At 46.1% G+C, this 12,614-nt stretch overlaps 1 non-coding gene across 1 annotated transcript; it reads left to right on the top strand.

Annotated features, from left to right (window-relative positions):
- Positions 1–12,119: 12,119 nt before the first annotated feature.
- On the top strand, positions 12,120–12,191 carry trnae-uuc (transfer RNA glutamic acid (anticodon UUC)). The gene has a single exon. It is a non-coding gene; the product is annotated as a tRNA-Glu (tRNA).
- The last annotated feature ends 423 nt before the right edge of the window (positions 12,192–12,614 follow it).

Genomic DNA, 12,614 nt, shown 5'->3' with positions numbered 1-12,614 from the left:
CGCCCTCTCTGTCTGGGGCCTCCCGCTGGGGGCGCGAGGGCTGCCAGATTTACCACCACCCTGGCAGAGTGCCTGCGGGAGCGTGCCCTCGTCGTGGAGCTGGCAGGTAAACAAGGTCCTGGGGAGATGAGGAGGAAGACGGGCCAAGTCACAAGGGCTGCGCTCAGCTGACTGTCGAGCGGATCAAAGGCCACAGAGGATATGTGTGAGATATATTGTATTACCGCTGCTGTGAGGAGATGAGACCCTCCTTGAGCACACTGTTACAGAGCACCAAAGAATGTGGCCCTGTATTTAAACAAATAACTAACACCTCGACTGCACATACTCGAAAAGGACCCCACCCCTTCCCATTCACTCCCAGAGTACACATTCCCAATGGGATCCCACGCCTGTGGAGATATGTCCCAGTGTCGCACAGGCGGAGATGTGTCATGAGGTCAGAAGATAGCGGGGCAGAATTAGGCCAATTGGTTCATTGTATCTGCCCTGCCACCCCATCACAGAAGTGATATGGAGGCTTTGTAAAAATATGCGGAAGAAATTAAACAGGATGCCGCCTGGATTAGAGGGTATTAGCTATAAGGATGTATCGTTGAGGTTTTATAAGGTACTGGGGAGGCCTCACTTGGACTATTGTGAGCAGTTTTATCTAAGAAGGGACGTGCCGACGTTGGAGAGGGTTCAAAGGCGTTACACGAAAATGTTTCCGGGATTGAAAGAGTTTGATGGCTCTGCGTTTGTACTCATTGCAACTCAGAAGAATGAGGACCTCACTGAAACCTATCGGATACTGAAAGGCCTTGATAAGCGTGGATGTAGAAAGGATGTTTCCTATCGTGAGGGAATCTAAGACCAGAGGACACAGCCTCAGAATAGAGGGGTGTCCTTTTAGAACGGAGATGAGGAGGAATTTTTTTAGCCAGGGAGTGGTGAATCTGTGGAATATATTGACACAGGTGGCTGTGGAGGCCAAGTCATTGCGTATATTTAAGGAAGAAGTTGACAGATTAGTCAGGGAATGAAGAATACGGGGAGAAGGCAGGAGATTGGGTCTGAGAGAGAAAATGGATCAGCTGTAGAAAAGTACAGCACAGAAACAGGCCCTTCAGCCCATCTAGTTTGTGCCAAACCATTTAAGTTCCCAACTCTCATCGACCTGCACCCAGACCATAGCCCTCCATATCCCTCCCATCCATGTACCTATCCAAAGTTCTCTTAAACGTTGCAATCAATCCTGCATAAACCACTTGCACTGCCCGTTCATTCCACACTCTCACTATCCTCTGAGTGAAGAAGTTTCCCCTCATGTTCCCCTCAAACATTTCAACTTTCACCCTCAACCCATGACCTCTAGTTGTAGTCTCACCCAAGCTTGGTGAAAAAAAAACCTGCTTGCACTTACCCAATCTATACCAACCCATAATTTTGTACACCTCCATCAAATCTCCTCTCAAATTTTCTACATTCCAGGGAATAAAGTCTGAACCTCTTCAATCTTTCCTCATAACTCAGGTCCTCCAGTTCTGGCAATATTCTTGTGAATTTTCTCTGTATGCAGATGGAGTTCAACCCAGAGAAGAGAGAGGTGGTTCATTTTGGTAGGTCAAATATGATGGCAGAATATAGCATTAATGGCAAGACTCTTGGCAGTGTGGAGGATCAGAGGGATCTTGGGGTCCAAGTCCATAGGACACTCAAAGCTGCTGCGCAGGTTGACTCTGTGGTTAAGAAGGCATACGGTGCACTGTCCTTCATCAATCGTGGGACTGAGTTTAAGAGAGCTGAGAGGTAATTTTGCAGCTATATAGGACCCTGGTCAGACCCCACTTGGAGTACTGTGCTCAGTTCTGGTCGCCTCACTACAGGAAGGACGTGGAAACCATAGAAAGGGGGCAGAGGAGATTTCCAAGGACGTTGCCTGGATTGGGGAGCATGCCTTATGAGAATAGGTTGAGTGAACTTGGCCTTTTCTCCTTGGAGCGGCAGAGGATGAGAGGTGACCTGAAAGAGGTGTATAAGATAATGAGAGGCATTGATTGTAAGGTTAATCAGAGGCTTTTCCTCAGGGCTGAAATGGCTAGCACGAGAGGGCATAGTTTTAAGGTGCTTGGAAGTAGGTACAGAGGAGATGTCAGGGGTACATTTTTTATGCAGAGGGTGGTGAGTGCGTGGAATGGGCTGCCGGCAGCAGTGGAGGAGGCGGAAATGATAGGGACTTTTAAGAGACTTCTGGATGGCTACATGGAGCTTAGGAAAATAGAGGGCTATGGGTAAAGCCTAGGTAGTTCTAAGTTAGGGACATGTTCGGCTCAGTTTTGTGGGCCGAAGGGCCTGTATTGTGCTGTAAGTTTTCTATGTTTTTATTCTTTCAGCCTTATTCACATCCTTCCTGTAGGTAGGTGACCAAAACTGCATACAATACTCCAAATTAGGCCTGACCAAGATCTATTTGTGAACCTATCGACACAACTTTCAATTAATTATGATGGACCTGTTCTATTGCAGTCCTTTGGTACTCCACCATTCACTGTATACCCTACCGAAGTGCAACACCTCACACTTGCCCGCATTAAGTTCCATCTCCACTTTTCAGCCCAGTTTTCCAGCTGGTCCAGGTCCTCTTGCAAGCTTTGATAGTCTTCCTCGCTCAATCTTGGTGTCTTCCTCGAATCTGAATGCAGAGAATGCACTTAGAAACATAGAAAACTTACAGCACAATACAGGCCCTTCGGCCCATAAAGCTGTGCTGAACATGTCCTTACCTTAGAACTACCTAGGCTTTACCCATAGCCCTCTATTTTTCTAAGCTCCATGTACCCATCCAGGAGTCTCTTAAAAGACTCTATTGTTTCCACCTCCACCACTGCTGCCGGCAGCCCATTCCATTCACTCACCATTCTCTGCGTAAAAAAACTTACCCCTGACATCTCCCCTGTACCTACCTCCAAGCACCTTAAAACTATGCCCTCTTGTGCTAGCCACTTCATCCCTGGGGAAAAGTCTCTGACTATCCACATGATCAATGCCTCTCATTATCTTGTACACCTCTATCAGGTCACCTCTCATCCTCTGTCGCTCCAAGGAGAAAAGGCCGAGTTCACTCAACCTATTCTCATGAGGCATGCTCCCCAATCCAGGCAACATCCTTGTAAATCTCCTCTGCCCCCTTTCTATGGTTTCCACATCCTTCCTGTAGTGAGGCGACCAGAAATGAGCACAGTACTCCAAGTGGGGTCTGACCAGCGTCCTATATAGCTGCAACATTACCTCTCGGCTCTTAAACTCAATCCCACGGTTGTTGAAGGCCAATGCACTGTATGCCTTCTTAACCACAGAGTCAACCTGCGCAGCAGCTTTGAGTGTCCTATGGACTCGGACCCCAAGATCCTCTGATTCTCCACACTGCCAACAGTCTTACCATTAATGCTATATTCTGCCATCATATTTGACCTACCAAAATGAACCACCTCACACTTATCGAGGTTGAATTCCATCTGCCACTTCTCAGCCCAGTTTTGCATCCTAACAATGTCCCACTATAACCTCTGACAGCCCTCCACACTATCCACAACACCCCCACCTTTGTGTCATCAGCAAATTCATTAACCCATCCCTCCACTTCCTCATCCAGGTCATTTATAAAAATCACAAAGAGTAGGAGTCCCAGAGCAGATCACTGAGACACACCACTGGTCACCGACCTCTATGCAGAATATGACCCGTCTACAACCACTCTTTGCCTTCAGTGGGCAAGCCAGTTCTGGATCCACAAAGCAAGGTCCCCTTGGATCCCATGCCTCCTTACTTTCTCAATAAGCCTTGCATGAGGTACCTTATCAAATGCCTTGCTGAAATCCATATACACTACATCTACTGCTCTGCCTTCATCAATGTGTTTAGTCACATCCTCAAAAAAATTCAATCAGGCTCTTAAGCCATGACCAGCCTTTGACAAAGCCATGCTGACTACTCCTAATTATCTAAACATCTCCAAATGTTTATAAATCCTGCCTGTCAGTATCTTCTCCATCAACTTACCAACCACTGAAATAAGACTCACTGGCCTATAATTTCCTGGGCTATCTCTACTCCCTTTCTTAAATAAGGGAACAACATCTGCAACCCTCTAAACCTCTGGAACCTCTCCTGTCCTCATTGATGATGCAAAGATCATCGCCAGAGGCTCAACAATCTCCCCTCTCGCTTCCCACAGTAGCCTGGGGTACATCTCGTCCAGTCTCGGTGACTTATCCAACTTGATGCTTTCCAAAAGCTCCAGCACATCCTCTTCGTTAATATTTACATGCTCAAGCTTTTCAGTCTGCTGCAAGTCATCCCTACAATCACCAAGATCCTTTTCCATGGAGAATATTGAAGCAAAGTACTCATTAAGTTTCTCTATCTGCTATCTTCTCTGGTTCCATACACACTTTTCCACTGTCACACTTGATTGGTCCTATTCTCTCACATCTTATCCTCTTGCTCTTCACATACTTGTAGAATGCCTTGGGGGTTTCCTTAGTCCTGTCCACCAAGGCCTTCTCATGGCCCCTTTGGGCTCCCCTAAGTTCATTCTTAAGCTCCTTCCTGCTAGCCTTACAATCTTCTAGATCTCTAAAATTACCTAGTATTTTTGAACCTTTCGAATGCTCTTCTTTCCTTCTTGACGAGATTTATAACAGCCTTTGTACACCACGGTTCCAGTATCCTACCATCCTTTCCCTGTCTCATTGGAACGTACCTATACAAAACTCCATGCAAATATCTTCATAAGACCATAAGACAAAGGATCAGAAGTCGGCCATTTGGCCCATCGAGTCTGCTCTGCCATTTTATCATGAGCTGATCAATTTTTCCATTTAGTCCCACTCCCCCGCCTTCTCACCATAACCTTTGATGCCCTGGCTACTCAGATATCTATCAACCTCTGCCTTAAATACACCCAATGACTTGAACTCCACTGCTGCCCGTGGCAACAAATTCCATAGATTCACCACCCTCTGGCTAAAAAAATTTCTTCACCTCTCTGTTCTGAATGGGCGCCCTTCAATCCTTAAGTCATGCCCTCTCGTACTAGACTCCCCCATCAACTTTGCCACATCCACTCTGTCCATGCCTTTCAACATTCGAAATGTTTCTATGAGGTCTCCCCTCATTCTTCTAAACTCCAAGGAATACAGTCCAAGAGCGGACAAACATTCCTCATATGTTACCCCTCTCATTCCCAGAATCATTCTAGTGAATCTTCTCTGTACCCTCTCCAATGTCAGCACATTCTTTCTTAAATAAGGAGACCAAAACTGCCCACAGTACTCCAAGTGAGGTCTCACCAGTGCCTTATAGAGCCTCAACATCACATCCCTGCTCCTATACTCTATTCCTCTAGAAATGAATGCCAACATTGCATTCGCCTTCTTCACTACTGACTCAACCTGGAGGTTAACCTTAAGGGTATCCTGTACGAGGACTCCCAAGTCCCGTTGCATCTCAGAACTTTGAATTCTGTCCCCATTTAGATAATAGTTTGCTTGTTTATTTCTTCTACCAAAGTGCATGACCATACACTTTCCAACATTGTATTTCATTTGCCACTTCTCTGCCCATTCTTCCAATCTATTCAAGTCTCTCTGCAGACTCTCCGTTTCCTCAGCACTACCGGCCCCTCTACCTATCTTCGTATCATCAGCAAACTTAGCCACAAAGCCATCTATTCTATAATCCAAATCGTTGATGTACAATGTAAAAAGAAGCGGCCCCAACACGGACCCCTGTGGAACACCACTGGTAACCGGCAGCCAACCAGAATAGGATCCCTTTATTCCCACTCTCTGTTTCCTGCCAATCAGCCAACGCTCTATCCACGTATGTAACTTTCCCGTTATTCCATGGGCTCTTATCTTGTTAAGTAGCCTCATGTGTGACACCTTGTCAAAGGCCTTCTGAAAACCCAAATATACAACATCCACTGCATCTCCCTTGTCTAGCCTACTTGTATTTTCCTCAAAAAATTGTAATAGGTTTGTCAGGCAGGATTTTCCTTTAAGGAATCCATGCTGAGTTCTGCCTATCTTGTCATATGCCTCCAGGTACTCTGTAACCTCATCCTTGACAATCGACTCCAACAACTTCCTAACCACCGATGTCAAGCTAACAGGTCTATAATTTCCTTTTTGCTTCCTTGCCCCCTTCTTAAATAGCGGAGTGACATTTGCAATCTTCCAGTCCTCCGGAACCATGCCAGAATCTATCGACTTTTGAAAGATCATCGCTAATGCCTCCACAATCTCCACAGCTACTTCCTTCAAAACACAAGGGTGCATTCCATCTGGTCCGGGAGATTTATCTGCCTTTAGCCTATTCAGCTTCCTGAGTACTTTCTCTGTCGTAATTGTGACTGTGCACACTTCTCTTCCCTGCCACCCTTGAGTGTCCGGTATACTGCTGATGTCTTCCTCAGTGAAGACTAATGCGAAATACTCATTCAGTTCCTCTGCCATCTCCTTATCTCCCATTACAATTTCTCCAGCATCATTTTCTATCAGTCCTATATCTACTCTCACCTGTCTTTTACTCTTTATATACTTGAAAAAGCTTTTAGTATCCTCTTTGATATTATTTGCTAGCTTCCTTTCATAGTTAATCTTTTCCCTCTTAATGACCTTCTTAGTTTCCTTTTGTAAGCTTGTAAAAACTTCCCAATCCTCTTTTGTTGCTTCCTTGTATGCCCTCTCCTTTGGCAGATAAATCCCCAGGGCCAGATGGTCTGCATCCCAGAGTGCTTAAGGAAGTGGCCCAAGAAATAGTAGATGCATTAGTGATAATTTTTCAAAACTCGTTAGATTCTGGACTAGTTCCTGAGGATTGGAGGGTGGCTAATGTAACCCCACTTTTTAAAAAAGGAGGGAGAGAGACACCGGGGAATTATAGGCCAGTTAGTCTAACGTCGGTGGTGGGGAAACTGCTGGAGTCAGTTATCAAGGATGTGATAACAGCACATTTGGAAAGCGGTGAAATGATCGGACAAAGTCAGCATGGATTTGTGAAAGGAAAATCATGTCTGACGAATCTCATAGAATTTTTTGAGGATGTAACTAGTAGAGTGGATAGGGGAGAACCAGTGGATGTGGTATATTTGGATTTTCAAAAGGCTTTTGACAAGGTCCCACACAGGAGATTAGTGTGCAAACATAAAGCACACGGTATTGGGGGTAAGGTATTGGTGTGGGTGGAGAATTGGTTAGCAGACAGGAAGCAAAGAGTGGGAATAAACGGGACCTTTTCAGAATGGCAGGCGGTGACTAGTGGGGTACCGCAAGGCTCAGTGCTGGGACCCCAGTTGTTTACAATATATATTAATGACTTGGATGAGGGAACTAAATGCAGCATCTCCAAGTTTGCGGATGACACGAAGCTGGGTGGCAGTGTTAGCAGTGAGGAGGATGCTAAGAGGATGCAGGGTGACTTGGATAGGTTGGGTGAGTGGGCAAACTCATGGCAGATGCAATTTAATGTGGATAAATGTGAAGTTATCCACTTTGGTGGCAAAAATAGGAAAACAGATTATTATCTGAATGGTGGCCGATTAGGAAAAGGGGAGGTGCAACGAGACCTGGGTGTCATTATACACCAGTCATTGAAAGTGGGCATGCAGGTACAGCAGGCGGTGAAAAAGGCGAACGGTATGCTGGCATTTATAGCGAGAGGATTCGAGTACAGGAGCAGGGAGGTACTACTGCAGTTGTACAAGGCCTTGGTGAGACCACACCTGGAGTATTGTGTGCAGTTTTGGTCCCCTAATCTGAGGAAAGACATCTTTGCCATAGAGGGAGTACAAAGAAGGTTCACCAGATTGATTCCTGGGATGGCAGGTCTTTCATATGAAGAAAGACTGGATGAACTGGGCTTGTACTCGTTGGAATTTAGAAGATTGAGGGGGGATCTGATTGAAACGTATAAGATCCTAAAGGGATTGGACAGGCTAGATGCGGGAAGATTGTTCCCGATGTTGGGGAGGTCTAGAACAAGGGGTCACAGTTTGAGGATAGAGGGGAAGCCTTTTAGGACCGAGGTTAGGAAAAACTTCTTCACACAGAGAGTGGTGAATCTGTGGAATTCTCTGCCACAGCAAACTGTTGAGGCCAGTTCATTAGCTATGTTTAAAAGGAAGTTAGATATGGCCCTTGTGGCTACAGGGGTCAGGGGGTATGGAGGGAAGGCTGGGTTCTGAGTTGGATGATCAGCCATGATCATAATAAATGGCGGTGCAGGCTCGAAGGGCCGAATGGCCTACTCCTGCACCTATTTTCTATGTTTCTATGTTTCTATGTTTAACTTTGGCTTTGACTTCTCTTGTCAGCCACGGCTGCATCCTTTTTCCATTCGAAAATTCCTTCTGTTTTGGAATATACCTGTCTCCTGAACATTTGCCACATTTCTTCCGTACGTTTCCCTGAGATCATCTGTTTCCAATTTATGCGTCCAAGTTCCTGCCCAATAGCCTCATAATTTTCCTTACTCCAGTTAAACGTTTCCCTAACTTGTCTGTTCCTATCCCTCTCCAATGCTATGGTAAAGGAGATAGAGTTGTGATCACTATCTCCAAAATGCTCTTCCAATGAGAGATCTGACACCAGGCCAGGTTCATTTCGCAATATCAGATTATAGAAACATAGAAACATAGAAAATAGGTGCAGGAGTAGGCCATTCGGCCCTTCGAGCCTGCACCGCCATTTATTATGATCATGGCTGATCATCCAACTCAGAACCCAGCCTTCCCTCCATACCCCCTGACCCCTGTAGCCACAAGGGCCATATCTAACTTCCTTTTAAACATAGCTAATGAACTGGCCTCAACAGTTTGCTGTGGCAGAGAATTCCACAGATTCACCACTCTCTGTGTGAAGAAGTTTTTCCTAACCTCGGTCCTAAAAGGCTTCCCCTCTATCCTCAAACTGTGACCCCTCGTTCTAGACCTCCCCAACATCGGGAACAATCTTCCTGCATCTAGCCTGTCCAATCCCTTTAGGATCTTATACGTTTCAATCAGATCCCCCCTCAATCTTCTAAATTCCAACGAGTACAAGCCCAGTTCATCCAGTCTTTCTTCATATGAAAGACCTGCCATCCCAGGAATCAATCTGGTGAACCTTCTTTGTACTCCCTCTATGGCAAAGATGTCTTTCCTCAGATTAGGGGACCAAAACTGCACACAATACTCCAGGTGTGGTCTCACCAAGGCCTTGTACAACTGCAGTAGTACCTCCCTGCTCCTGTACTCGAATCCTCTTGCTATAAATGCCAGCATACCGTTCGCCTTTTTCACCGCCTGCTGTACCTGCATGCCCACTTTCAATGACTGGTGTATAATGACACCCAGGTCTCGTTGCACCTCCCCTTTTCCTAATCGGCCACCATTCAGATAATAATCTGTTTTCCTATTTTTGCCACCAAAGTGGATAACTTCACATTTATCCACATTAAATTGCATCTGCCATGAGTTTGCCCACTCACCCAACCTATCCAAGTCACCCTGCATCCTCTTAGCATCCTCCTCACTGCTAACACTGCCACCCAGCTTCGTGTCATCCGCAAACTTGGAGATGCTGCATTTAATTCCCTCATCCAAGTCATTAATATATATTGTAAACAACTGGGGTCCCAGCACTGAGCCTTGCGGTACCCCACTAGTCACCGCCTGCCATTCTGAAAAGGTCCCGTTTATTCCCACTCTTTGCTTCCTGTCTGCTAACCAATTCTCCACCCACACCAATACCTTACCCCCAATACCGTGTGCTTTAAGTTTGCACACTAATCTCCTATGTGGGACCTTGTCAAAAGCCTTTTGAAAATCCAAATATACCACATCCACTGGTTCTCCCCTATCCACTCTACTAGTTACATCCTCAAAAAATTCTATGAGATTCGTCAGACATGATTTTCCTTTCACAAATCCATGCTGACTTTGTCCGATCATTTCACCGCTTTCCAAATGTGCTGTTATCACATCCTTGATAACTGACTCCAGCAGTTTCCCCACCACCGACGTTAGGCTAACCGGCCTATAATTCCCCGGTTTCTCTCTCCCTCCTTTTTTAAAAAGTGGGGTTACATTAGCCACCCTCCAATCCTCAGGAACTAGTCCAGAATCTAACGAGTTTTGAAAAATTATCACTAATGCATCCACTATTTCTTGGGCCACTTCCTTAAGCACTCTGGGATGCAGACCATCTGGCCCTGGGGATTTATCTGCCTTCAATCCCTTCAATTTACCTAACACCACTTCCCTACTAACATGTATTTCGCTCAGTTCCTCCATCTCACTGGACCCTCTGTCCCTTACTATTTCTGGAAGATTATTTATGTCCTCCTTAGTGAAGACAGAACCAAAGTAATTATTCAATTGGTCTGCCATGTCCTTGCTCCCCATAATCAATTCACCTGTTTCTGTTTGCAGGGGACCTACATTTGTCTTTATCAGTCTTTTCCTTTTTACATATCTATAAAAGCTTTTACAGTCCGTTTTTATGTTCTCTGCCAGTTTTCTCTCATAATCTTTTTTCCCCTTCCTAATTAAGCCCTTTGTCCTCCTCTGCTGAACTCTGAATTTCTCCCAGTCCTCAGGTGAGCCACTTTCTCTGGCTAATTTGTATGCTACTTTAATAGATTATATTAGATTAAATTAGATTTTATTGTCATTGTGCCAAGTACAGATACAAAGCCAATGAAATGCAGTTAGCATCTGACCGGAAATGCAAAGAATAGTGTTATCTACAAAATAACTGCAAATAAAAAGTAAGTGCTACATCACACAAATATAAAAGTACTGAGACTGCACAATATGGGTGCAATACTCTCATATCAAGTCCACTTGGAGGCTTCTCTATATACTTCTCAAAGCTGACGAAGTCGAAAAGGCTACAGGGTGGGAAGCCGTTCATAAAGCTCTCAACAGGAACAGGGTGAGGATTAGGGTGGTTCTAGGCATGGAGGAGTGTAGGGCGAGGTGGATCTGAAGGGTGTAAGTGGGTAATAGAAAGGGGTTCGGGGGTCTCCCAACAATGAAGAATTTAATAGGTCTCCTTCCCCCCCAGTGAGTGTTTTAGTGGGGTCTCTCCCTCCAATTGGGGTGTTAGTGGGGCCTCGCCCTCACCTTGAAGGGGTTTGGGGGTCTCTACCCCCAATGAGGTATTTAATGGGGTTTAAGGGTTCTCTCCCCCAGTGAACGGGGTCTCTCCCTACAGATTTAGGGAGGCCTCTCCCGCCCCCCCCATGGTAAACGAGGTTGAGTTTTGGGTGGGGTTCTCTCCCAGTGAGGGAATTTAAGGGGGTCTCTCCCCCAATGAAGGGATTTAAAGTGTCTCCCTCCAGTGAGGGCGCTCTCCACCCAGTGAGGGTTTAGGGCTGGGCTCTCCACCCATCCCCGCGGGGGCATTTAGGGGATCTGTCCCCCAAGGAAATTATCCTTTGTTTCAAAAGCCTGATGGTTGAGGGGTAAAGACAGTTCTTGAACCTGGTGGTGCGAGTCCCAAGGCTCCTTCCTCTTCCTGGTGGCAACAGCGAGAAGAGAGCATGGCCAGGGTAGCGGGGGTCCCTGGTGACGGATGCTGTTTCCCGCCACGGCGTTTCATACAGTTGTGCTCAAAGGTGCGGGGGTCTTTACTCTTAATGTACTGGGGCCGTATCGGCTACTTTTTTGACGGATTTTCCGTTCAAGGGCATCGGTGTTTCCATACCAGGCTGTGATGCAACCATTCAGTAGACTCTCCGTTGCACAGCTAGAGAAGTTATGTCAAAGTTTTAGATGTCATGTCAAATTGTCGCAAACGATTCTGCGCTTTCTTCGTAATGGCATTCACATGCTGGGCCCAGGACAGGTCTTATGCTAATTGTTTTATGCTGTTGGCTGTTTTCACAACAGTCCTGAAAATTGTTGGTTGCCACTGTTACAGTACTGTCCGTGTCCTACGCTTCGCATCGAACCACAGTCAATTCAGGTTATACTGGCAGCGATTCCGGTAGTGAGCGGTGGCACTGGCGCCGCCCTGGCGGACAGGCGGACTCATTACACCAGCCGCGGCTGAGCCTCGTCTTCCTGCGGCAGCGCCGCCTTTCCGACCTCCCACATGGTCTAGCGGTGAGGATTCCTGGTTTTCACCCAGGCGGCCCGGGTTCGACTCCCGGTGTGGGAACTTTTATTACCCGCGCACTTCACCCCCCCACCCCATCCCTTTTGCGGATACTATTGACTTAAGCCTCTCACTTCTCTAATCATTGGCACAATTCGTACGGCTTTCAAGTCGTGTTTAAATTGCAATTTATTATTAACACGAGATTCTGCGGGAAGTCCAAAGCATCACAGAGAAATTGCAGACACGAGATTCTGCGGGAAGTCCAAAGCATCACAGAGAAATTGCAGACACGAGATTCTGCGGGAAGTCCAAAGCATCACAGAGAAATTGCAGGAGGACTTCAGCAAGTATCTGTGGATATGTCGGTTTCTTTTTCTCACATTGACGGAGGCTCCTGAAGCGGAAACTCATCCCAACAATAAACTGATTTCACAACTATGGGCTTACTTTCAGGGCCCTAACAACTCACGTTCCTGATCTTTA

Source organism: Mobula hypostoma, chromosome 28 (genome assembly GCF_963921235.1).
Source record: "Mobula hypostoma chromosome 28, sMobHyp1.1, whole genome shotgun sequence".
Lineage (NCBI taxonomy): Eukaryota > Metazoa > Chordata > Chondrichthyes > Myliobatiformes > Myliobatidae > Mobula > Mobula hypostoma.
The sequence above is the reverse complement of the archived record's forward strand: the minus strand, read 5'-3'. Positions and strand labels throughout refer to the sequence as shown.